This window comes from Mycteria americana, chromosome 1 (genome assembly GCF_035582795.1).
Source record: "Mycteria americana isolate JAX WOST 10 ecotype Jacksonville Zoo and Gardens chromosome 1, USCA_MyAme_1.0, whole genome shotgun sequence".
Classification (NCBI taxonomy): Eukaryota; Metazoa; Chordata; class Aves; order Ciconiiformes; family Ciconiidae; genus Mycteria; species Mycteria americana.
Genome location: NC_134365.1, coordinates 21,205,301 through 21,228,503, shown reverse-complemented (window position 1 = coordinate 21,228,503; position 23,203 = coordinate 21,205,301). Strand labels below are relative to the sequence as shown.

Sequence of the window (23,203 nt, the reverse complement as noted above, 5' to 3'; positions counted from 1 at the left end):
TAATTTCATTATTCCATAACAAATTGTTTAATCATGTCTTCAGTGAAAGCTTTAGTTTGAATTTTGCTCAGACTTCCAAGTTTCATTTGCTGGCATTTATCTTTGGAGACAGCTCCATCAGCTCTTGGAGAAGGTAAATTTGCTGCCTTGATCTCACAGGTGTCTATGCGCTGAAGAGAATTCTGAGCTGGAAAACTACTGATGAAAAGAGGCCTGTTACGCATCCTAACAAAGCACACTGCATATTCTTTTGATGAAACTAGAATGAAAGGCTACATTGTTTTTCTTTTGTGTATGTGATGGGAACTGTCCCAGGAATTCCTCCCAGATACTGTCTGAGAGGAGGTTGCAGTAGCGGCTGCGGCTGTTGCCATCCTCTCTTATGCCGAAGTTGAGTATCGTCCAGTGGCTCTTCAGATTGGGTTAAAGTCTAAAATAATTTCTCAGACTTGTCAGTCTTCAGTATGACTTGTGTGTTTTTAAGGGATTTCATACCTGTTTAGGACAGGAACTCTGAGCTCCAAAACTGCTTTATTTCAAAATTCTAGGGCCTAACCAGGTACAGTAGTCAGATGAGCACATGCATATCAGAATGTGCTTTGCTACATTTTAGACCAAGTTCTGCTATGACAGCATTAATAACTGTAACATAATCTCAGAGTGAAAATTAGCATTTTAGGGGGGGGGGGGGGGGGAGGGAACACCACATTGTATCTTACCGATTTCTTGGGGAGCATTACAGCAGTAAATATGGGGTATAGATTTGCGTATACACTACTCCATTCTGGTAAGATCATTTCCTGCTAATAAAGTGTGAAAATCCCAGATCAGAAGCTGAAACTAAGTTAGAATTTGTCTTTTATATTAAAATGTGAGAAATCATGTTATAAATATTTAGGGAAAAAATGTGGATAGGGAGTGACTTTTTTAAAAAACAGTTTGTTACCAAACTCAGTGATTTTTTTGAATGTTGATGTGACTTTGGTTTTTTTACACTAGAGGGAGCAATACACACACACCATCAACATTCACAAAATCAGTATTTTCTTTTCATAATGCTGCTATTAAAAATTTTTGCTGGTAAACGGTCTTTTCTGCTTCTAGTATTTATAGACCATCAAAAGTAGCTTTCTCTGATGTTCTTGCTGCAAGTGGCCCATCTTGGGAATGCTTATTTTTAACTGCAGAGCTAGTACATAGAACAACTCTGGATTTTCTGGCTCTCTTACTTCGTGTCTAATTGCTAGTGACAGGCGAGTTGCTTTTTACACAGTGTTTTATTTAGCTGTTGATTTTCTTTTCACAGGTGTATGCTATGGGTGCATTCTATAGCGTTATAAACAGAAAATGACTCAGAGCTGCTTGCTGCTAGTAATGCAGTGCAAGTCGAACATGCAGCAATCGCCAACAAAGATATTCAAGTTTGGAAGTGAAGGTGCGAGATGAGACAGTTGCTCTGTCCTGCAGGCTGGCGAAGGAAGGTTGTCTTGAGGATATTCACAAGGGAATTCAATAAACTTAGCTCTGATGTGTGATTGTGTGGGTAAAGGTTGTTATCTATAAAAGGAAAACACTTTTTTTTGACCTCTAAGTCTATAACACAAATACAGAAGTGAAATGTAAATGGAGGAAGCATTTACTGTCCACATTCTACTTAACACCTTTCGGTTATCTTGTTTACATATTTGTATAACATCATACAGTTATTATGACTTGCCTATTTTATCAGTTCTTCCTTGAAAGATTTATTTCCTCTAAAACTTCTCTTATATGTAGAAAAAGAGTAAATTCAAGGTAATGAAAGTTCATAAAGTTGAAAATACTAATTTAGAATAGCATGAAATTGATAAATAAGCTTTTTTAAAACTTTTGGAAATTGGTATTTGATGGGAGGGGGCTGTAAATGTATTTTTGTCTGCCTACTTTATTCAGCTTGCTTTCATTGCCTCTGCATGGAAACTGCTATCAAATCTCTGCTGGTCAGGGAGGAAAATGCAAGATCTCAGCAGTGGTACTGTAAGGTTATTCGAGGTCCTTTTCTCTTAGATTGTTTCCGTAGTGTTAAAAATCTAACACTGCACTGACTGCAGTCACCCCGTTCTATCTTCTGCTAATACTACATGGTGAGAGGGGACAGAATAAGGAAAATTTAACTTTGTGGGCTTTTTAAAATTTAAATGTAATTATTCTTTAAAAATTTTAAAATTAATCCCACTGTGATCACATCTCTTAGAAAACAGTCCTCTGTTCAAACTGCTTCTTTGCTGCCTCTGTTGGTTGTTTTCACAGTTCCCCCAAGTTCAGCTGGTTTTTTGTTCATCTGTTTTGATGTCTCAACTGCAACAAGTCAGCACTACCAGCAAAGCAGGCAAGTCTCAGCTTCCTGGGCTAACGTCTGGATGTACAGAGGTCTGCAATAGCGTAGTTTCCGTGTCCAGTCTTTGGTTGCTCCTCTTTATACAATGAGCCTAAGTATTAATACTGCTTTTCCCATTTCCCCCATTAATCAGCATTTTAGCACATTTTTGGTCTTACTTAAGCTGTCTTGAGCCATTCTCCACTGTGCATCCAAGGGAGACCTGATTGAATTCTCTGTTCAACTTCCCTGCCAACAGCCCAAAATAACAAAAATTTGGTTTAGCCTAAGATGACGGGCTAGGAGAGCTCACACATCTTCCTCATCAGTTTCAGTTATCATGCCCTTCACTCCTCTATGCTTGGCTCTATGAGGATGAGAATTTTCACATTTTTACAGCATAAAACAAAACAGAAAAAGCTTATCTAAATACATGGAAAATATAGGAGGACAAAGGAAATTCTATGCCTGTCATTTTAATGGGAAAACAGTTGCTAACAGATGATGCAAAGATGATGAAGGATTGGAGTTTGCTTTGGAGATTTCTTTGCTTCATTCTTCACAGAGTTGTTTTGAGATTATGACAATTCATTTTTTCATACTCCTAGTCCTTGATAAAAAGAAATTGAGAATATCTTCCTTGACTAATTATTCTTTAGGGTTGTAGGAGCTTGATGCTCATGCTCAAGTAGATGGGGAACTACAGGAAGAACATTAGCATTTTTTGTCAATAAGTCAATGGGGAACTATAGGAAAAACATTAGCAATTTTCATCCTGAACTCATGAAGGACTTCGGGGCTTTCTAAAGGACTGGAGAAGTGCTAAAGTAGTGTCTTCATTTAAAAAGGGGAATTTGGAGAATTGTCCACAGGTCTTGCTAAAGCCACTACAAGGACATGGTGAGAGAAGCAATGGTGGCTGGATTTTAGGTGGAAAAGTAATAGCTGAGAGGTGGGCAGAGAGAGGGTGGGTAACACGACAGAGGGTAACAGTATTTTCCTACTTTCCTACTTAGGAAGATACAAATTATGTGGATTTATATGCAGTTAAAGGACATGGAGAACTTAATTAATTTTTAGTTAATTTAAAAATATTTATTACTTGTGTAGGATAGGATAACAGTCCTAATGGTGGATAAAAGGGAAAGTATCAGTTGGAATTACTTTTGACCTCACCAGTGCTTTTGATGTTCTTCATATTTTCTTAGGCAAACAAGAAAAATATTACCTAGACACAGTTTTTTTAAAAACTGCAGCAGTTCACAAAGTAATTGTCAATGGTTTGATGTGAAACTGGGGGGAACATGTTCAATACTCTGCCTTTTGGGTCTGCACATTAGTATTAAGTACTTTCGTGCTAAATAGCACTGCAAAACTCTTAAATGCTAGTCCAGATTTTTTTGTGTGTGTGTATCTACACCTCTGTTTTGAATGAACTTCTATTTTGCTTTGCAGTTCTTCGGCTCATACTTTGCTTCCTGCTTGGTGTGACTTTTCTATATATAATAAGTATGTCCCAGAATTAGTTTCTTTACAGACTGACATGTAAACTTCACTGAACTAGCCATAAAATGTGGTGCTTGAATACCAGTAGGGTTTTTTTTCCCCCTCCCCCAACACAGGGGGAACTTGGAGTTAGAGAGATGTTATTTGTCCAAACCAGGACAAGATGATGCATTTGGGCAGCAGTTCCTTTAGAAAGTAAAAGTAAGACCTGTATTAAAGGTGTCTCGTGTCCGTCCGTCCGTCCCCCCCCCTTCAATGGAAATAGCTGTCTATGCACAAGGAAAATGACTCTTACAAGATAAACAGAAAACAAGTAAAACTACAGTCAGGTTGTACATGAACTTCACTGGCAATCTAAATTTTATGCCTTTTCTGTAATTTCCATATTTGTGATGGCGAAACTGAGTAGTCCTTAATTTGTACATTTTAGAAGAAAAGCGAAATTGAAGTTACTCCTCTGCACTTCTGCCAGATGATGATCATGGGAAGAATGTATACAAGATGCCAGTAAGATGCTGATGAACCATGAAGATCAATTTTTCAGATCAACTTCATCAAATAATTTGAACCAAGCTAGTCTAATTTACTGCATAATTGTCTGCTTCTTTCCACAGATGTTTATTTCTTCTGAAAATGTCTGATACAGTTCTTGTCAGCAGGTCTTTCCAGCTGAGGAAAATATGGGTCTTAGTTGCATTGTTGATTATATTAGAAAGTAGTCCTAATTTTTAATGAAAATGCTACTCTAAAAGGGAATTTCGGCAGGGTAGAAAAAAGGCTTTTTGTAGTGTCTGACTAGAAGCAGAAATGTACGTATACATTTTGTGTTGTATTCTTGTCACAAATTGGTATATTTTTGTCCTGAGTTTTCATTACTCCCTTTTTAATCAAAGATCATTTAACCGACTTACTTTATACTGTAAGATCTCTTAAAATTCCTGTGTTTGAGTGTGATTTATTACTGGTCATTTGTTTTTAATACTTTAACTGCCATAAAAGTATTGAAGTATATGTAAATAAATTATAGTCTTAGTTGGTCTTTGATAGGTAATAAGACATTTATAGTCTTTGGTACCAAGCAGGATTGAGCAGCCCTGTGCATGGCTTCCTGTACAAAATAGGTTTCACCCAAATTCTTTGGTGGTTGTTCTGGGGAAAAGAGTAATACTTCCATCCAAGAGAACGCATAAAAGCATCTCTTAAGTGAACCCATCCCAGACTTCTTCATTGTTCTTAAGCATTCTCGGATCTTACAGCTGGCAAATTAATCTGGGTCAGAATGGGTTCCTTTACAAAATCTTCTAAGCATAATGTTATATTTCTGTCGTGGTTTAACCCCAGCTGGCCACTAAGCACCACAGAGCTGCTCCCTCACTTGCTCCCCCCCAGCCCCCGGTGGGATGGGGGAGAGAATCGGAAGAGCAAAAAGGTTCTTATCTCATGGGTTGAGATAAGAACAGTTTAATAATTGGAACAAAATATAATAATAATAAATTGTAATGAAAAGGCAAACAACAAGAGAGAGAAAGAGGAACAAAATCCAGGGGAAAAAAAAAAGTGATGCAACTGCTCACCACCCGCTGACCGATGCCCAGCCTGTCCCTGAGCAGCGATCGCTGCCCCCTGCCAACTCCCCCCAGTTTCTATACTGAGCATGATGTCATATGGTATGGAATAGCCCTTTGGCCAGTTTGGGTCAGCTGTCCTGGCTATGCTCCCTCCCAGCTTCTTGTGCATCTCCAGCTTCCTCGCTGGCAGAGTGTGGGAAGCTGAAAAGTCCTCTTGACTTACTATAAACACTGCTTAGCAACAACTAAAACATCAGTGTGTTATCACATTATTCTCATGCTAAATCCAAAACACAGCACTATACCAGCTACTAGGAAGAAAATCAACTGTACCCCAGCTGAAACCAGGACAGTATCCACCCCTTATTCTCTATCATCTACGTCATGCCCAGGTCCTACACTTTCCAATACATTCCAATTAATCACCACAACTTTTCCTGTCTTTTGATATATACACACAGATATCATTCCCTTGGTCTATGGACCATCCCTGTAAAATGTCTGTTGCATTCATTTAGTCCATGACTTTGGGCTCCATCTGTCATAACAGCCTTTCAGGGCAGGAGAGGTGGTGTGTGGTGTTGGATTGTTGTGTGCTGAAGCCAGTTCTGGTTCCATCACTGCTGCATTTTACTTGGTTCCATCAAAGTTCATTCTTCATTTATCTGGGTGATTCTTACTGTAATACCATTGATATGGCATACAACAACTATAATAGTAATGATATACAGTATTAGATAGCAGTTAATATCATACAGTTCAGATCATGGGCTATTCTCACCCAAAATCAAATCCCCTTGAGGTACACAGCGGGCTTCCCCATCCTTCTGCATCACCCACCAAGTTCACCTGGGTCCTTGAGCAAAAACAATGCCACAGGTGGGTTTGCTTTTGCCTAAGGCAGGAGTAACCCAGACTGTCTTCCCCATGATATTTTTTATGTGCACTACAGGGACTTTATCCCCCTCTGCAGTACGTAAAAGTTTTGATTGGGCAGGGCCAGCTCGATTGGCACTTCCCCTAGTGTTGGCTAACCAGGTGGCCTTTCCTAAATGTGTATCCCAATGTTTGAATGTCCCACCACCCATTGCTCGCAGTGTAGTCTTTAACAGTCCATTGTATCGTTTGATTTTTCCAGAGGCTGGTGCATGACAGGGGATGTGATATACACACTCAATGCCATGCTCTTTGGCCCAGGTGTCTATGAGGTTGTTTCAGAAATGAGTCCCGTTGTCTGACTCAGTTCTTTCTGGGGTGCCATGTCGCCACAGGACTTGCTTTTCAAGGCCCAGGAGAGTGTTCCAGGCGGCGGCATGGGGCACAGGATATGTTTCCAGCCATCCGGTGGTTGCTTCCACCATTGTAAGCACATGGCGCTTGCCTTGGCAGGTTTGTGGGAGTGTGATATAATATCAATCTGCTAGGCCTCTCCATATTTATATTTCAGCCATCGCCTTCTATACAAGAGAATCTTTAACAGCTTGGCTTGTTTAATTGCAGCGCATGTTTAACATTCATGGATAACCTGTGCAATAGTGTCCATGGTCAAGTCCACCCCTCGATCGCAAGCCCATCTATATGTTGCATCTCTTCCTTGATGGCCTGAGGTGTCCTGGGCCCACTGAGCTATAAATAACTCACCCTTATGTTGCCAGCCCAGATCCACCTGAGCCACTTCAATCTTAGCAGCCTGATCCACCTGCTGGGTGTTTTGATGTTCTCTAGTGTCCCAGCTCTTGGGTACTTGAGGATCCCATGCAGTATGATCCCAAGTACTGGCAGTCGTCATGCCAGGAGGAGCTGTGCTTCAGTACCAACCACTTCCAAAGCAGCTTGTTCCCCTTCATATGCTGCCAATATCTCTATTTCAGTTGGAGTATAGCTGGCCTCGGATCCTCTGTATCCCCAACTCCAAAACCCTAGGGGTCGACCTCGAGTGTCCCCTGGTGCTTTCTGCCAGAGGCTCCAGGTAGGGCCATTCTCCCAGCTGCAGTGTAGAGCACATTTTTTACATCTTGCCCTGCCCAGACTGGCCCAAGGGCTACTGCATGAACTACCTTCCCTTTAATTTGTACAAAGGCTTGTCGTTGCTCAGGGCAGCATCTGAAATCACTCTTCTTCCAGGTCACTTGATAGAGAAGGCTTATGATCAGACTGTAATTTGGAATATGCATTCTCCAAAAACCCACAATGCCTAAGAAAGATTGTGTTTCCTTTTTGCTAGTTGGAGGAGACATGGCTGTTATTTTGTTGATCACATCCATTGGGATCTGACAATGTCCATCTCGCCATTTTATTCCTAAAACCTGCATCTCCTGTGCAGGTCCCTTGACCTTACTTTGTTTATGGCAAAAACAGCTTTCAGGAGGATTTGGACTATTTTCTTCCCTTTCTGAAAAACTTCTTCTGCTGTATTGCCCCACACAATAATGTCATCAGTATATTGCAGATGTTCTGGAGCTTCTCTCCCTGTGCCAGTGCCGTCTGGATCAGCCCATGGCAAATGGTGGGGCTGTGTTTCCACCCCTGGGGCAATTGATTCCAGATGTACTGGACGCCCCTCCAAGTGAAAGCAAACTGTGGCCTGCACTCTGCTGCCAAAGGGATGGAGAAAAACACATTAGTGATATCAATTGTAACATACCATTTGGCTACCTTTGACTCCAGTTCATATTGAATGTCCAGCACGGCAGCACTCAGCGGTGGCGTGACTTCCTTCAGGCCACGACAGTCTACTGTCAGTCTCCACTCTCCATTAGACTTTTGCACTGGCCATATGGAACTGCTAAAGGGTGAGTGAGAAAACGGAGAAAGTCACAAGACGTTACACAGAGTAGATGTCCTGGGGTTTAGACAATCCCTGTCAAGGTGCTCTGTGCAGCAGTGTTTCCCCTCTGTGATTCATGCACTGCATTAACACGTGGGCAAAGAAAGAAAAGCTTTCTACAATGGATTTGACATGTGGCCATTGAAGCAGTAGGGTAGAGGCAACTGGGCATTAAAATTTAACTGGGCAAATCAACAAAAAAGATAGCTTAATAATTTTGTGACAGGAACTATGCAACTCAATTGTTTGCAGTAGCAGATGATTGCCCTTGATGGCCCAGAAGGTCTCTTCAAGGCTGTGTTGCTACTTCCTAATTGTTAAGCTGCCCCATGACAGGTAAATATGATTTGGTTTTGGCTTTTTAGCTAATTTTCATATGTCTAATTATACTACGAAAGATTTTCGCCCTCTCCCCCAGTTATATGTTAAAATAAAGCCAGAATAAGTCATCAGAATTAATGGTTCCCAAAATAAGAAAAGCAACCATGCTGGGGTTTTTTCTCTCCTTTTTGTGTATTTACTCTCACATTCTCTTTATTATTTACTTCATAATATTTTGCATTCTTCCAAGGGTGGTTGTGGTGGTGTTTGTACAAGGCATATCATTAAGAGGTATAAAAGCTCTAGTTTGTTAAAGATAATGATATTTTAGGTAAATAAAAATGTATAAACCAATATTGTGGGTTTTTTTCTGTTTTCCAGAAGATCTTCTGCAATGGAGTGAAGAACACTTCTCATCAAAATAAGCAGTGAGAGAGAACTGTTAGCAGTTAGAGATGTTACTGAATTATTTGATTTATCAGAGACTATGTCTGTCAACCAGAAAATAAAAAAAAGGCAAATAAAACTGAATTTGACAAACAACAGTAGAACAGTTGTTATTTAATCAAGTCCTAATTTCTAGGCAGGGAAAAGGAGGCTGCATAGAAAATGAGGGCAGAGTTCTCAGTTTAAAGTCAGAATAAAAATAAATAAGGTCAAAGACAATAGCAGCAGCGGATAGTCGCATGACACCTCTTCCAGAGCCTTGTATGCCAGGGACCCTGCTCGTGCTGCTGTCTTATTATTGCAATTGCTCAAAGTGTCTATCAAATCTCCCATGCTTCATCTAAGCTACTTGCATAAAAATAAAGCATTAGCATTTTAACACCTCAGCAATAAAACATTTTGGCTTTGAAAACTCAATTTGTTTCATATTTAACATTCAGTATTTCCATTAATCTTAGTAAGTGTGACACTATCTTCTCTGTCCAAGGTTACTAGAGTTGACAGTGATGTATTCAGTCAGTGCTAGGGTTAGGTGTAGCTAATGAACTACACAAGTCTGTTTTATTAGCTGTCTTTCTAAAATTAGTTTTGGGGACAGTCTGAAGTTCATATTAGCTCCTGTGTTCAACTGTCTCTTTAATGTTAGCCATATGTGTACAATTACCAGCTAAAGAACAAACAGCCTTGGAAAGTCAAAAAAATTACAAAGCTGAAGGTGAGCCTGCTTAGCTGTTGTGTTTGCAGTAAGAGAACATGTGAAATCTTTGCAGTAGATGTTAGTCCACTCAAGCGCACATAATCAAATTACCACTATCTTTTCTGATGTTCATGGAATCTGTTATAAAATGAGGGCAGAGGCTGTGTGACTATAAGCTTAGATGACCATTTATTGATTAATTTGAATGCAAACAGGAGGGAAATCAGTTCTAGAGCAAGACAAAAGCAATACATGGCTTAGTGCTGCTGCTGACATTAAGTTATGGTAAAAATAGAAACCTCCTGATGGTGGAAAACTATTTAGTTTAAAGGACTGAGGGAAACTCTATGTCTCAAATGATGGGAAGAAAAAAACTTAGGAAAAAAGCCTCCTAATGTGCACAAGTGAAAAGCGCAGGTGAAATCCTCTGGCAGGTGAAATCCTCTTTAGATCGTGTATGTCAGTCTGCAGCAAAAATTACTAGCTGGGATGGCCCCATACTTGAGTCACATTTGCAGAACTAATAAACAGAGTATCATGTATACTTGATGTGTGCATAGACAGATATGTGTGTATGTGGTATTATGAAGGTACTTATGAAGGTATATATGAAGGTACTTTTAAAGATCGTTAAAGGGAAATGCGGTTCCACTGCTTGCGTTCAGTTTTATATGGTATTGCTTACCCTGCTGCTCAGGCTTCTGACATCTTGCTTGTGTTTGGTCTGGTATTGCACCATGCCCCACACCCTTCTGGGGGCTTGGCTGTAAGGTAGATGTGACAGAAGAATGTAAGAGGAAGTGTTGTTATCTCTGGCTAACAGATAAGGCATTGAAGCAGAAATTCAGTGAGTTGTCCAAGGCCACAGAGGAAGCCTGGGACAGAGCTAGGAATTGAACTGAACACACTTCTGCCTCAGCTGCCAAATTAGGGCTTCTTTTTTAATCAGCTGGTAAATCTGGAACTTAATCACTAACTCAGCCGCTCAGTGAATTTTGTTAGAAAAAGAAGTGTGGTGGGCTGACCCCGGCCAGTGGTGAAGTACCTGCACAGCTGCTCGGTCACTTCCCGCTCCCAGCAGGATGGGGGAGGACATAGGAAGAGCAAAAGTGAGAAAACTAGTGGGCTGAGATAAAAACAGTTTACTAAGTGAATATGGAATATGGCTTTGGCCAGTTCAGGTCAGCAGTCTTGGCTGTATCACCTCCCAGCCTCTTGCCCAGCTCCAGCCTACTCACTTGGAGGGACAGAGTGAAAAGCAGAGAAGGCCTTGACGCTGTGCAAGCACTGCTCAGCAATAGTCAAAAGACTGGTGCGTTATCAACGCTGTTCTGGTCACAAATCCAAAACACAGCACAATACGGGCTGCTGTGAAGAAAGTTAACTCATCCCAGCCAGACCCAGTACAAAAAGTTTGAGGTTTTTCAGTTTGGTTTCATCTTGCATCAGCATCAAAGATCTTGTTACGATAAATTTTTAAATTTATTTTTAAGGCAGAAGTCCTCTAACCTCTTGTCAGAATAGTCAATAGTGGTGTAGTCAGAGCAATCCCATGGGATTCAGATTTAAGGCCCCACTTTGAACTTGACACAGGTACTTACCTGTGAATCCTCTGTGTCCCGTTTGCATCCTGTGGACACTGAACTTGGGCTCCTGTTAACCCAACCATCCATCCTGTAAATAGGAAGCCTGCTAAAAAAGCCTTGTTGAAATGAATATCCTTCAATGAAAAATTAAAATTGTTACAAAAAACTAGCTTAATACTTTTATCAACAAGGTTCTCATCAGTATAATTATGTCAGCCTCTTATCTACCCATAACTCTTGACTCTACCTAATCGCTACTCCTGTGCTGCAGATGTGAGGCACAATGTAAAACATTTCTTATAAAACAGATGCCAGTTGATCCTAATCTATTTACTGCTATATTGACTGCTGGTATTAGCTGTTCCCAGTATACAATCTATACAGGTTTGCCGTGACAGGATTGAAATAAAGAAGTTCTACTGTGCTTCCTGGGTATGCATCTGGGGACTACCAAAACAAGTAATTCATGCATGTAGTTAAAGAGTTTAAGTTCATCTCTACTGCATTTAAAGTTATGGGGTTTTACTATTCTCTGCTGCTTCATTTAGAAACTGTATTTCCATTTCTTTACCCGATGATTGAAATACAAATGTTTTAACTGTCTATGTAAGTCCATTCTATACTGCTAGATCTCTAGGCAAAAAGATGACAGGTTGTTAAGTATGATTCCCGAAATGTATGTTAAAGCAGTAAAAAGAGAAAAAAAAATCCCTTATTTTGGAAAAGTGGAGACACTGAGTATTAATCAAATGATAGCACTAAATTAGCACAATGGTCTTTAAGGGATTTGAGTACTTCATTCTGATGGATGAGCTGCTCATTTAGTACAAATGTATTACAAAGACATAGGAGAGCTATGGCAGGCATAATTTTTCTTGTGGAAAACTTTTCCCGTTAAGACCAGAAAACAGTAAAACAGTAAAATTATAAACTGTTTATATATCTTTTACAAACATAATTCATTTTCACTAAAGGAGTATATAACCTTAGTTAAATAGTTCTCCCTCAGAGGTAAGGTACAAATACCTTCACGGGCTGAATTTTGCCCAAACTTAAGGTTTAGTCTAAAATTCATATATTATTACTGAAAAATTACAGCCATAGACCAAAATTTTTTACAACAAAAGACTAAACCTAACACTTTTACTCTATTAAGGTTGTTTGCTCATTTGTTTGCTTGTTTTAAAGGAGTTGTGGAAATGCAAGCACAGAAAACTTGTTCTCAGCCAGTTTGCTTGATATAAGTGAACTGAATTGTGGCTATGCTAAAATGCTGAAGATACCCTAATATCTTGGAAAGCTTTATCCTAATGCACAGTAGACCTCCTTCGTTAGTTAATAATAAGAAGTATTATAATATATAAGGGCGCCGCTCTCGGGTAAACGGAGCCGCTGCCAGGCTGCTCCAATGCCTACTGCTCTCACACTTCCCCCAGGCCTGAAGATGAAGATTGGTCTGGACATAGGTTATATAGGATGGTTATATAGGATCTTGCTCCCCCTCCCTCCTCTCATCCCTTATAATTTCTGACAGTCTTTCTCAAGGGTGGAACTGAAAAGTAACTGCCTGGAGACGGATATGAAGAAGACTTTGCCCTGCCTTTCATTTTGTCTGTCTTCCTTAGTCTTCTAGATCTCTTATGGGTCTGTCTTTAACCGCCCAGCATTTTCAGTTTTCCCTTTGGTTGATTTTCTTTCTCCTTCTCCACTTTCAGAGAGGAAATGAAAATATTAACTCCGAGGGAGGCGAACAAACTGAGCAAATCTTCAGCACGGGACTTTTGCTGTTATACAATGTGAGCTTAAGAAGGTGCACGAGACACAGTTTGGCTAGATCCTGCTCTGATCCTGCTGAAGTAAGCGGTCTTAATTTTTAAGACTAGTGCTAAGGCATTTACAACTGCATGAAAATACATATCAAATAAGAAATTTTAAACTAGCAATTTGATTAGATTTCTTGTATTAACTTTTTAAAAACAATACGTATTACAGAAAAATACAAATCTGGAAAGATGCTGATTCCCAGACAATATACTACAACTACCCATTCAAACAGAACAAATATACACAAATAATGTAAAGATAATTAAACCATTTTATTATTCAGTAAATATGCCTGCATTCTTCAAAGTAGAACAGTTTCATGTTCAATTTGTTTTGGTAAATTAGTGCTTTTTAGATTAACACCTCTTTTTAGATTATAGAACACTTGTATGAAAATATTATAATATGTAAAATCAGTTGTCTTTCACTCAATTTATTACTATTTGCCATGGTTTAATTCATGCAGTCCAGAAATGAGAGGCAGTTTGCAGTGTCCTTCAACTTTAACTGAAATCACAGAGTGGACTTACTGCTAATGATGTCTAAGGATCATATAGATAATAGCAATGTCAATACGCCTTTGGCAGAGAAAGTTGATAATGTTCTAAGACTAAACTATGACAGTTAACTATTTAGATCATAGGAAGCCCTAGGGTGTGACAGAATTAAATCCTGACCTGTGCTCCAGGGAAGAACGCTGGCAAAGGATAAGTCTCTAGGGCATAAGTATTAAACAACTTTTCCATTTTAAAAAGTTTATTTTATCAAAAAAGGTCAGTTTGCTGAACCTCAAAATTCCATGAAATAGAGAAATTTTAACACCAGTTTTGTAAATTAATATTCTGAGGTCCAAGATAGGCTTTTTAGTTAACCTATTGTATTGGGTTTGCATGGCAAGATTTTGGCAGCAGGAGGCTATGGGGGTGGCTTCTGGTAGTGCCTCTGTGATAACATATTTAAGAAGGGAAAAATGTGCTGCTCAACAGCAGCCAGAAGAGAGGAGTGAGAATATGTGAGAGGAACAGCTCTGCAGACACCAAGGTCAGTGAAGAAGCAGGGGGAGGAGGTGCTCCAGGCACCAGAGCAGAGATTCCCTTCAGCCCATGGTGAAGACCATGGTGAGGCAGGCTGTCCCCCTGCAGCCCGTGGAGGTAAATGGTGGAGCAGATATCCACCTGCAGCCCATGGAGGACCCCACACTGCAGCAGGTGGATGCCCGAAGGAGGCTGTGACCCCATGGGAAGCCCATGCTGGAGCAGGCTCCTGGCAGGACCCGTGACCCCGTGGAGAGAGAGGACCCCATGCTGGAGCAGGTTTGCTGGCAGGACTTGTGACCCCGTGGGGGACCCACGCTGGAGCAGCCTGTTCCTGAAGGACTGCACCCTGTGGAAAAGGACCCACACTGGAGCAGTTTGTGAAGAACTGCAGCCCATGGGAGGGACCCACGCTGGAGAAGTTTGTGGAGGAATGTCTCCTGTGGGAGGGACCCCATGCTGGAGCAGGGGAAGAGAGCGAGGAGGAAGGAGCAGCAGAGACAACATGTGATGAACTGACCGCAACCCCCATTCCCCGTCCCCCTGTGCCACTGAGGGGGAGGAGGTAGGGAAAATCAGGAGTAAAGTTGAGCCTGGAAAGAAGAGAGGGGTGGGGGGAAGGTGTTTTAAGATTTGGTTTTATTTATTACCCTACTCTGATTTGACTGGTAATAAATTAAATTAATTTCCCTGCGTCGGGTCTGTTTTGCCCATGGCGGTACTTGGTGAGTGATCTCTCCCTGTCCTTATCTTGGCCTGTGGGCCTTTTGTTACATTTTCTCTCTCCTGTCCAGCTGAGGAGGGGGAGTGATAGAGCGGCTTGGTGGCACCTGGCATCCAGCTAAGGTCAACCCACCACACCCACAAGGAAGCAACTCTCATGGTCCCTCTAGGCTGGCAGTAACCATCTGGCAGGGGTATGTGAGATCAACTCTGTGCCCTGCTTGAGTTTGCCAAGGAATCTGAACGCAGCTGTGCTGCATCTAATGCAAATGTCTTCACCGCTGTCTTCATGGCTACAGAGCAAGCAGATAGTTTTGGTTTGTTTTGCTGGTGGAGCTGCTCAACTCTGGCAAATTTTAAACTGTTTCTGCAAAGACTCACTCTATAGGCCAGGGAACAAACACGAGATATAAGATGTCTGGATTCAGATTCCCTGCCTGATAAATACTTACTTGCTTATTTAAAATGGGATAACTTCAGCAGCAGTGAGAATGACCTTTCTCACTATAGGCAAAATAATTAACCATGATGATTTAAGCTTATCTCTGTGACTTTGCTTTGGAACAAGGCAGCAATACTGACCCAGACGGATCCTCTGCTCAGCTGGCAAAGGCTGTTTCTGTCTTTCAGTCCTTATTTTATGTGATATATTGTATACTGGAGAGCCTAAAGCATGCTGAGAATGGACAGGTCTCCTTGCAGACCTTCTGAGGGTTTCCAGAGTGAAGGTGGCCTCAGCTAAGCAATTAACTCTATAGATTTTAAGGGACTTCAGGTGAAAAGCTTGGGTTTAAATCAAACATGTAACCTAGACATTTTCATTATTTTCATTTCTCTTATGTTTTCCAGAGTCTTGGAGTAAATAATAAAAAGACAATTTTAATCTCAGATTAAAGATTTGAATCTTCTTCTGAAAGAACTACATTTATTTATTTGAAAAATGTTGCTTTTCTTCCTAACTGTCATTTTCCCTGCGACACAAGTCCCATCCAGGTATCTATGACAATATTAGAGTCTAATACTCTAAGCTGCTACACCTTAAGTGTCCAGCCATTTACCTAAATGCTATGGTATATTTTCATCCCTGCTGGATCACTCCTGTTGCAGAATTAGCATAGTTTGGGGATGCCCTTTAGTAACTTTTTCTTTATGTTTTCCAAATTTCTTTTGTTTAGACCATTTGCAGAGCACTATTATTCCTCACTTTCCACAATCTGACTAGCTAGAACTAACTTCTCACTTTCCCTGTTTCCTGATCATTAATCTGTTGTTTCTACATGCTGATTCATCACTACCTGTCCAACATATCAAAATACATTAGCTAGTGTTTCTTCTAAAATTTACTGAAATTATTGAGCGACTTTCCATTAAATCAGTATTTGCTGGGCTGGTGGGCTGCAGATCCATCAGTCTGGAGTACATATGACCAACATAGCACAATTTGGAGGAATCTGATGCTAAAGCAGATATTTTAATACACTTGTTCTTCTACTGTTAATGAAGACTTTAAAGTGACAACAAACCTCCAAGTCTGCGTGGTGACTGTTTTATCAGACTCAAAAAGTACAGCTTCTCTTTTGTATTTGAATAATCAGTTGGAGTCACAAGGCTACAGAAACAGGTTGTGTAAAAATGATTCCTACTTCAAAGGGCACAGAACAAGCAACAATTTCAGGTATCTTGAGATTATATACCAAATGAATCTATGCAATATCATTTTTTGCAATTATTTGCAGCTCTTCTGTTGATATGAGTCTGCAGCAAAGAATTAAAACAGTTCATTGAGGTCTGGGAATAAGCAGCAGCATCTAATTAATTACAGAAAACATTCTTATGAGTCCACCTGTACAATTCAGCTTCTATGTGTTTTACATGTATAGGTCAACCTGTGCAGTGTAATCCAGTTCGCACAGGGACCATTCATTCATTCTGAGTGCTCTTTATATTGCACGGGCATCTGAAGTGTATCAAAGCTAACAAATAGTTCAGGCAATCTCTAGCCACGTCCCAAGACCCTTAAGTGAGGCTGAAACATCGCTGCTGTTCCCCATCCTCCTTGCACATTGCAGTAAGAAAGTGTGTATTAAGACATAAAGCTACAGAGAAAAACCAGCAAGGAGTAGATTAATCGTTTTATGCTCTACTAAGAGTTTTGCATACACCTGACAATTTCTGCAGGTTTTTGACGCTGCTGGTCTGGATGATGGCCATGTTCTTACTCTTGCAATGTGATTACAGGACAAGTCTGACTGCAGGATTCAGGCTCATGTAAATAAGATTTACAGAAAAAACCCATATATGCTTAGCACATACATTTTTAGTAGCAACTGGGTGAGAAACGTTTGGATCCAGACGGGTCCAAAGACTGTTTTCTTTTCATGATGTTCCTCATCTAGTCATTCCTTTCCTGTCCCTTTCCTGCTCTTAATTCTCCTAAAAGCAGCAACAGGAAAAAACAAAGCAGCTATCTTCATCATTCGGGAGGTTTCATGCAGTGTGGAGCTGGCTCTGTTTTCAGACAACAGGACAGATTTCATTTTCAACTTAAAGAGAAATGTCTGGTAGTACATACTGCTGGTGGTGTTTAATTCTGAGAAGGGAAAAGTGAGCCTTCAACATGTAAAAAGCAGCTAAAAAAGGGAACTTTTTTCTGCAACAACTTTTATGTAGGAAAAGAAATAATGGGTTTTAATTGCAGTCAAGATGGCTTAGGTTTGACATTAGGGAAAAATCTCCCTAATAGTAATAATTTCACAGCTCAGGTTTAGATGGCTGATGGATTTTGTGGAATTTTTGCAGTTTTGTCTCAACAGAGAAATTAATTAAACTATTTCAGGATGGATTTTTCTTCCTTTTTTTTTGTATAGTAATATTTCAATCCCCTGTTTCTACAAATTTCATTGTGATTAAAACTTTTACATCTTATACAAAGCATTTTTACATTTTCCCACTTGCAGGGAGTTAAAAATAAACATAGGCAGTTTCTGAAGTAAAATGCTTCCAAGTGGAAAACTAAAATGACACACATTAAAAGTGGTTCACAATTTTTGGAATTTTCTGGCTGAAATTTCAATCTATATGAGTTCACAAATATTTTTGTTGTAAAAAAGAAGACAAACCATTTTATGAGATGAAATTTTCACCAACATTTCAGTAATCAGTGGAGAGTTACACAAATAAGTAATTTTCTTATTTTTGCTGGGTTTTTTGTTTGTGTTAAAAAATGAAATCAGCAAAGCTAAATTAGTCTGTTGAAACTGCACTTATTCATGCTCAAGATGTTTCACATGACCTATTAAACAGAAATGCATTTTAATTTGAACAATTTTTGCATATGCCTGATGCTATCCATATTTATAATATTGATATAAGTATTTATAATGAGTCTCATCACATTTCTTAGCCTTTTAGTTATGAATACTTACCAGTACTGACATTTAAAATAACATCAGTATTAGAGTTAACAATACTGAAATTAAGAGTAGTTGAAACTTTAAGAAAATCTTTGCTCTACAATGACATTGTGTAGAGCACTTTATTATAATTTTAATAGAAAATTATTTCACTATTACGGGTTTACTATTATCTGAACTCTCATAAAAGTGCTCTGAACAGGAAAGCTGTGTGTGGTTGAGGTGTAAATCTCTTTAGCCTAACTTGATACTGTAATTCTTATTATCAATATGATAAAAAATGTGCCCAGAAACATTTGGAGGCTTACAGGCAAAGGAGAGCCAAAATGTCCTACAAATCTAGTTTAGACGTCACCAAAACCTCGTCAAACCTCTTTCTTCATAGGAAGTTTTTTACATCTTAACATCCATATCTTAAAACCAGAAGGTTCTTCTGGTTTGTACCAGAAATGAGAGCAACGTAATAATTGGTGTTTTTCTTCCTATGTCAGTCTTGATTTCACTTCACATCCAAATCCTATTTTAATCCTGTTAATGCACATGCCCACTAATTGCACCCAACTTTTACCCAGAGAATATTTCAATTATTAGTTGAATAAAACCTCAAGAGTATTCACAACTTTGAAAAGAATTATGTGCTTTCCCCCATGAAGGCCTACTCTTTATGCTGCAGGTATTCTCTTTGATGGATGATGCCACAGGGACAGTTTTGTTTTAACATAACATATTGGCTGTTAAAATAAATCTAAAAGAACAAGGAGGTTATACTGAGCTGGTCCCAAATGTCCCTATAGACATATGTGCAGACAGGTGGTTAACGCAGCCTCCTGTCCAAAACAAGATCTGGAGGGATTTCTTCTTATTCCTGACAGGTGGTCTGCTCTTCTCAGAGATCTCTAAATATGTCTGTTTAAAATATTTACATGATTTTAAGATGGAACTATGGGTTCTTTGGGTGCAAAGCCACTATCCACCTTTCAAAGATGGTTTACCTGGGACTTGGAAATAAATTTCCTTTTCATGAAAAAATGAATACAAAGTGCTGAGGACAGAACTTCAGTTATTTAGGACAAAAGCAGCAGAATTTAATCACATTGCATTACACTATTTCTACCTTTTTTCTGGAGACATCTGGGGCACTGCTGAGGTGGTCCCTGTACAACTGCCTGAAAGTTTCTGCAAAGTTGTTGCTGTTTGAGCACGTTGTATGATGTGGGTATCTATCCATTGTGAACAGAACACAGACGAAATCTCTCTTCTGCAGTAGCATTGACACAGGGACAGCGATTTCGCTGTGTTCCTCTGGCAGTGGCACGTTCACTTTGCTGCCGGGCCGATGCTGTAATCACCCCTTGCTGTTTCATGTAGTCTTTCACGGACACTGTAGCAGTTCCTCATCCTTCAGCTGCTCCCTTCATCAGAAATGAGGTCTGTGGGAGGAGACTAAGGCCTCCCATGCTGGTTAATTCTGTGGGAATGCAGCTGATAACCATTTCTATAACAGAAAACACTTTCCTTATGGCTCTGGTCAGCTTACTCATATTATTAGCCCCAAAAGGATGACGGAAAATAACATGCACAGTTTTAACTTCTTTTCTCCGTGAAGTGATTTGCAACAATTGAGGGGAGCCCAGAATCTTGTTCCCCCAGAAAAGCCCAGCAAAGGAGTCATAAAAATGTCTAGCAACAAAGTACAATGAATATATATTGCTATGCAGGATTAATATCTTTCCATCTCTGGGTTATGGAGAATTCCCATAACATGTTAGATGTGGGTAATAATGGCAAGACTCATTTTGTTGCATTGCTTAAAATTATCTCTGTATTTCCACCAAGATTATCTACTTTCACAGGTAGAGAATGTAGGTACAAAAATATCTAGGCTCAATTTTCAACATGAGAGAGAGGAGGAGACTGAAAATATGTTCCTTCATAGGCATGTGTGGATACATCACAACCTTTGGCTCTTTAGATCTTGTATTCTGGTATAGAAGTGTCTTTTCAAGCCTGTTCTAAAACCACTAAAACTTAGAGCTGGTTAGCAAAGCAATTTTGCTCCATCAGCTTCTGCACAATGATGGTTCAGTGTCGTGGTAAATACAGAGACTCTGTTAAACTAAATGAAGCAGACCAAGTTTGTCTTTCCAGAAAAGCAGATTTCTGAGAAATGGCTGAGACTTTTTTTCATCAAAAGAAATTTTTAAGTGAATTTCAGCACATAGCTGCAACAAACACATGGACCAGCAGGTGATTAATATGTGCATACAAAAATTCCCAAGAAATCCCTATCGCTTTGATAGATGAAAATAACTCCCAGTGAGCGCAAGGTTGTAATCTGTGCTAAAATAATTTTTTTTTAAAAATCAGTTTGCATGAATAAAGTGTGTTAACCCTAGAAAGCTGTAACTGTTGATGTTCACAGCCTTAGCATTAACCTTATTGATTTCAGCCTGGAGGAGTTTAGTCGTTGCCTGAGAGGTAAAATACCACAGGTGTATGCTGTTGATGACCAAGATACACATCTAAATCATTTCTATTGATGTTTGATTTTTTCCAAAGGAGTAAAACTCACCTAAATTGTTTTCTAGTAATAGTTTAAACTTTTGACATTTGCAGATTAATTTTCACATGTTTGTAAACAGTAATTCTGCCCTCATTTTCCTATTAACTTCATTGAGAAACTATTAGGTGTGGTCCACAGCGGGGTTCCTTACGTATTTCTCTTTGCAACACCAGGCAGAACGGTCACCATTTTCATTTAGTGTGGAATTTTCTATGTCCCTGTGTCTCTCTGGGCCATAACATAAAATACAGGCTACAAGTTAGTAGGTGTATCTCAGGAGTTCGTTGCATTTATTTCTTTACGTTCTTTTCAGTGGAAACACTGGTCTACAGGCACCAGTGTTGCATTAAATAGCTCTTTAAAACAGGCCTCACTTAATGGTTCATGTTGGAAGAAACATTTTGATGCAATAGTAATTAGCACTGGAGCAGCTTAAATGCATGTGTCTTTAGTGTTAGAAATCACTTTCAAAATTCTGGATTTTGTCAGCTGATATATCCAGGGACATTAAAGAGTAGACGGACTTTTTAGCTACCCCTATTCAGTTATTCTCTATAGGTACAATTGTATTTTCCTTTTTATGATGTCTGGTGTCACATCTGATGTTTTCTTCAAAACTGCAATTTAACAGAAAGGTGATAATGTAAACATGTCAAAATATATCACAGGAGATGTGTATTTGTTACTGTTGTCACTCAAAATATCTGTTTCTACTCATACTTCATATGAGAAATTTGCTAATAGTGAATAGTTGCAAAGTTGCAGAATTTGAACAAAAGATAAAATAATAAAACTGACGAGCTTACTACAACAGCAAACACCAACAAGAGATGGATGTTGCTTTTGTCTTATCTCTGCTTATGGCATATCTGTTCTTCTGTGTTTACAGGCTCAATAACAGCTGAGTGGAAGTCTGTGATTTTTCTTCTGAGATGTGGTTATGTTAGCATGGGAGTGCCTTTTGTTAGCTAAATCCACACCTTGGAGTCTGGCAGAAGGGAGCTGGCATGTTTGCTTGTCTTTCTTGTTTTAAAGGACTGAAATATTCTATGCTGTTGGCTGCTCTAGAGAGTGCCATGTTCACATTATGATAGACCTGAGCCTTTTAGACACGCACTGAAGTTCATTGAGGCATTATGTTGTACGTTTTCAAATATGATGATCTTACATGCCCCATTCAAGACACTCATGATTCTTTTTTCAAAAGCAGAGCAACATTTCTATTCATTTAATTTAGACAGGAGAAAGTTAATAGCTTCTGAAAATCAAGTAAGAATAATTTCAACTTGGCAAGTCAAAATGAATATTCACTGTTAAAATTGATCTGATTATTATGGACACAAATGGTTGAATACATTTGCATTTTTTTCAACTTCTGTGATAGAAATTGTGTGTGTTAACTTAGAAACTCCTCTGTGCATTACTACACCAAATAAATAGCAGAGTAAATAGACCAAAGACAAAGTTAACTGAGAATGAGTGTTTATTATATAAAATACTATAGAAAATTACACCAGAACTCTCTTACAGTTAACTAGCTGATATTATATATTTAACCCTTTGTTTAAAATTACTGCAATACAGTATAAAGTATTAAAAAAAAGTTTCCATTTAAGAAAATGAACCTGTAAATGAAAGGCAAATCAGGCTGATAGTAATTGATTATTACTGGTTGCTACTATGTGATTAGATTTCAAACTTGTTATTGTTTGTCATTTGTATTTCTGAAATAAAATGCAAAATATTCAAAGAAAAATAGTATGTCTTTATTAATGTCCCCGTTTGATACCCTCTATATCAAGTATCCCCAATATATGGTTAATATTGATCAAGGGGCCCTTTCAACAGTTGATCATTGGGCTCTCAAATGAATTTGGCATTTTGAGGTCTCATTGTAAGCTACATATTAACAGTACAAAGAAGGAGCCGCACATACTGCAGGGCCTTGGAAAACATAAAACAATGCTCTGAGCTTTTATCTTTGATGAAATAGTCTCCTTGATAGCAGATGACAGAGCAGGGAGCAGGGCTCATCGTTGCCCATAATGAACCTGCATTCTCCAGATGTGCCCTGCTGTTGGGAGCATCTGATTGCCTGAGATTTCCAAGCCCAGCAATCAGACTCCAGGAGGACAGTCTGCTTAGAAAGCAGGCAGTTTGAAAAAGTGTGGCAATTGTAAAACGAAGTAAATTATACACACGCTGCTGCATCATTTATGTATATTGGATATATGCTATCTGATCCAGACAATGGTGCTTAAAATTTTCCCTTATTACACTCATCTTTCCTCATCAGCACTGATTTTTTAAAAAAAAACCCACAATTTTCTAAAATATT

General features: G+C 39.2%; 1 long non-coding RNA gene across 1 annotated transcript in view; it reads left to right on the top strand.

The window, feature by feature from the left end:
- The first annotated feature begins 5,299 nt into the window (after positions 1-5,299).
- Positions 5,300-23,203, top strand: part of LOC142404564 (uncharacterized) — a 269,807-nt gene continuing 251,903 nt past the window's right edge. Inside the window, exon 1 of the long non-coding RNA XR_012773895.1 lies at positions 5,300-5,321. This is a non-coding gene — a long non-coding RNA (uncharacterized LOC142404564). The remainder of the gene's footprint in view (positions 5,322-23,203) is intronic.